At 40.6% G+C, this 3,503-nt stretch overlaps 1 pseudogene; it reads left to right on the top strand.

The window, feature by feature from the left end:
• The first annotated feature begins 778 nt into the window (after positions 1-778).
• On the top strand, positions 779-2,043 carry LOC102135505 (aldo-keto reductase family 1 member B10 pseudogene; annotated as a pseudogene).
• The last annotated feature ends 1,460 nt before the right edge of the window (positions 2,044-3,503 follow it).

Below are 3,503 nucleotides of genomic sequence, written 5' to 3'. Positions count from 1 at the left end.
CTCAAAACCACACAACTACATGGAAATTGAACAACCTGCTCCTGAATAACTCCTAGGTAAATAATGAAATTAAGAGAGAAATCAAGGAGTTCTTTGAAACCAATGAGAAAAAAGAGACAAAGTACCAGAATTTCTGGGATGCAGCTAAAGCAGTGCTAAAAGGGAAATTTATAGCACTAAATGCCCACATCAGAAAGCAAGAAAGATCTCAATTTGACACCCTAACATCACTACTAAAAGATATAGAGAGGCAGGAGCAAACAAATCCAAAAGCTAGCAAAAGACAAGAAATAACTAAGATCAGAGTGGAAATGAAGGAGATAGAGACATGAAAAAACCCTTCAAAAAAAATCAATGAATCCAGGAGCTGGTTTTTTGAAAAAAATTAATAAAATACATATAGACCGTGAGCAACCCGCTTGGGTCCCCTTCCACGCTGTGGAAGCTTTGTTCTTTGACTCTTCACAATAAATCTTGCTGCTGCTCTCTTTCAGCCCCCTGCCCCCCCCCCCCAACTGTAACACTCACCACAAAGGTCCGTGGCTTCATTCTTGAAATCAGCGAGACCATGAACCCACCTGAAGGAAGAAACTCCGGACACATCTGAAGGAACAAACTCTGAACACACCATGTTTAAGAGCTGTAACACTCACCGCCAAGGTCCACGGCTTCATTCTTGAAGTCAGCGAGACCAAGAACCTACCAGAAGCAACCAATTCTGGACACAGCAAGACATGAGACCTCTACCTACTCACTCAGAATCATTTCTGCACCAACCATGGCCACCTTCGTAGAGCTCAGTACCAAAGCCAAGATGCCCATTGTGGGCCTGGGCACTTAGAAGTCTCCTCTCAGCAAAATGAAAGAAGTGGTGAAGGTGGCCATTGCTGCAGGATATCGCCACATTGACTGTGCCTATGTCTAACAGAATGAACATGAGGTGGGGGAAGTCATCCAAGAGAAGGCTGTGAAGCGGGAAGACCTCTTCATCATCAACAAGTTGTGGTCCACTTTCTTTGAGAGACCCCTTGTGAGGAAGGCCTATGAGAAGACCCTCAAGGACCTGAAGCTTAGCTATCTGGATGTCTATCTTATTCACTAGCCACAGGGATTCAAGTCTGGGGATGACTTTTTCCCAAAAGATGACAAAGGTAATACGATCAGTGGAAAAGCAATGTTCTTGGATGCCTGGGAGGCTGTGGAAGAGCTGATGGATGAGGGGCTGGCAAAAGCCTTTGGGGTCTCCAATTTCAACCACTTCCAGATAGAAAGGCTCTTGAACAAACCTGGACTGAAATATAAACCAGTGACTAATAGGCTGAGTGTCACCCATACCTCATGGAGGAGAAACTGATCCAGTACTGCCACTCCAAGGGCATCACCATTATGGCCTACAGCCCCTTAGGCTCTCCAGACAGATCTTGGGCCAAGCCAGAGGACCCTTCCCTGCTGGAGAACCCCAAGATTAAGGAGATTGCTGCAAAGCACAAAAAAACTGCAGCCTGGGTTCTGATCTGTTTCCATATCCAGAGGAATGTGATTATGATCCCCAAGTCTGTGACACCAGCACGCATTGTTGAGAACATTCAGGTCTTTGACTTTAAATTGAATGATGAGGAGATGGCAACCATACTCAGCTTCAACAGAAACTGGAAGGCCTGTAACATGTTGCAATCCTCTCATTTGGAGGACTATCCCTTTGATGCAGAATACTGAGGTTGAATCTCCTGGTGAGATTACACAGGGGATTCTCTTTCTTCGCTGAAGTGTGACTATCTCCACTCAAGTCCTATTGTAGCCAAGCTTATCTGAGATCACAGGGAACTTCGTTCTATTGTAGGCCAGAATCAAGGTGCTGTTTTAGACATTTATTTCTGCATGTTCAACTAGGATCAGAATATCACAGAAAAGCATGACTTGAATAAGCAAATGACAATTTTTTCCACATATCTGATCTGAACAAATGTTTGTTAAGCACCAGAAACTCTGCCAACACTGAGGATGTAAAGATAAATAATAAAAAATAATGATGGTAAAAAAAAATAGACCATTAGCTAGACTAATAAAGAGGAAAAGAGAGAAGAATCAAATAGACACAATAAAAAATGATAAAGGAGATATTACCAACCATCAGAAAATACTATAAACACCTCTATGCAAATAAAGTAGAAAATGTAGAAGAAATTGATAAATTCCTGGACACATACACCATCTCAAGACTAAACTAAGAAGAATTTGAATCCCTGAATAGACCAATAACAAGTTCTGAAACTGAGACAGTAATAAATAGCTACCAACCAAAAAAAAAAAAAAAAAAAGCCCAGGACCAGACGGATTTATAGCCAAATTCTACCACAGGTACAAAGAGGAATGGGTACCATTCCTTCTGAAATTAATTCAAACAACTGAAAAGGAGGGACTTTTCTTTCACTCATTTTATGAGGCCAGCATCATCCTGATACCAAAACCTGGCACAGATATAACAGAAAAAGAAAACTTCAGGCCAATATCCCTGATGAACATTGACGCAAAAGTCCTCAGTAAAATACTGACAAACCAAATCCAGCAGCATCAAAAAGGTTATCCACCATGATCAAGTCAGCTTTATCCCTGGGATGCAAGCATGGTTCAACATACACAAATCAATAAATGTAATTCATCACATAAACAGAACTAAAGACAAAAGTCACGCAATTATCTCAACAGATGCAGAAAAGGCCTTTGATAAAATTTAACATCACTTCATGTTAACAACTCTCAATAAACTAGGTATTGATGGAACACATCTCAAAATATTAAGAGCCATTTCTGACCAACCCACAGCCAATATCATACTAAATGGGCAAAAGCTGGAAGCATTCCCCTTGGAATCTGGCACAAGACAAGGAAGCCCTCTCTCCTTCTCACCACTCCTATTCAACATAAAATGGAAGTTCTGGCCAGGGCAATCAGGCAAGAGAAGGAAATAAAGGGTATTCAGATAGGAAGAGAGGAAGTCAAACTGTCTCTGCAGAAAACATGATCCTATATTTAGAAAATCCCATTGTCTCAGTCCAAAAGCTCCTTAAGCTGATAAGCAACTTCAGCAAACTCTCAGGATACAAAATCAATGTGCAAAAATCACAAGCATTCCTATACACCAACAATAGACAGACAGCCAAATCATGAATGAACTCCCTTTCACAACTGCTGCAAATAAAATATTTAGGAATACTGATAAAAAGGGATGTAAAGGACCTCTTCAAGGAGAACTACAAACCACTGCTCAAGGAAATAAGGACACAAACAAATGGAAAAACATTCCATGGTCATGGATAGGGAGAATCACTATCATGAAAATGGCCATATTGCCCAAAGTAATTTATAGATTAAATGCTATTTCCATTAAACTACCATTGCCGTTTTTCACAAAATTAGAAAAAACTACTTTAAAATTCTTATGGAACCAAAAAAGACCCCTTATAGCCAAGACAATCCTAAGCAAAGAGAACAAAGCTGGAGGC

This window comes from Macaca fascicularis, chromosome 9, assembly GCF_037993035.2.
Source record: "Macaca fascicularis isolate 582-1 chromosome 9, T2T-MFA8v1.1".
NCBI lineage: Eukaryota > Metazoa > Chordata > Mammalia > Primates > Cercopithecidae > Macaca > Macaca fascicularis.
This window is presented reverse-complemented; position numbering and strand designations above follow the sequence as displayed.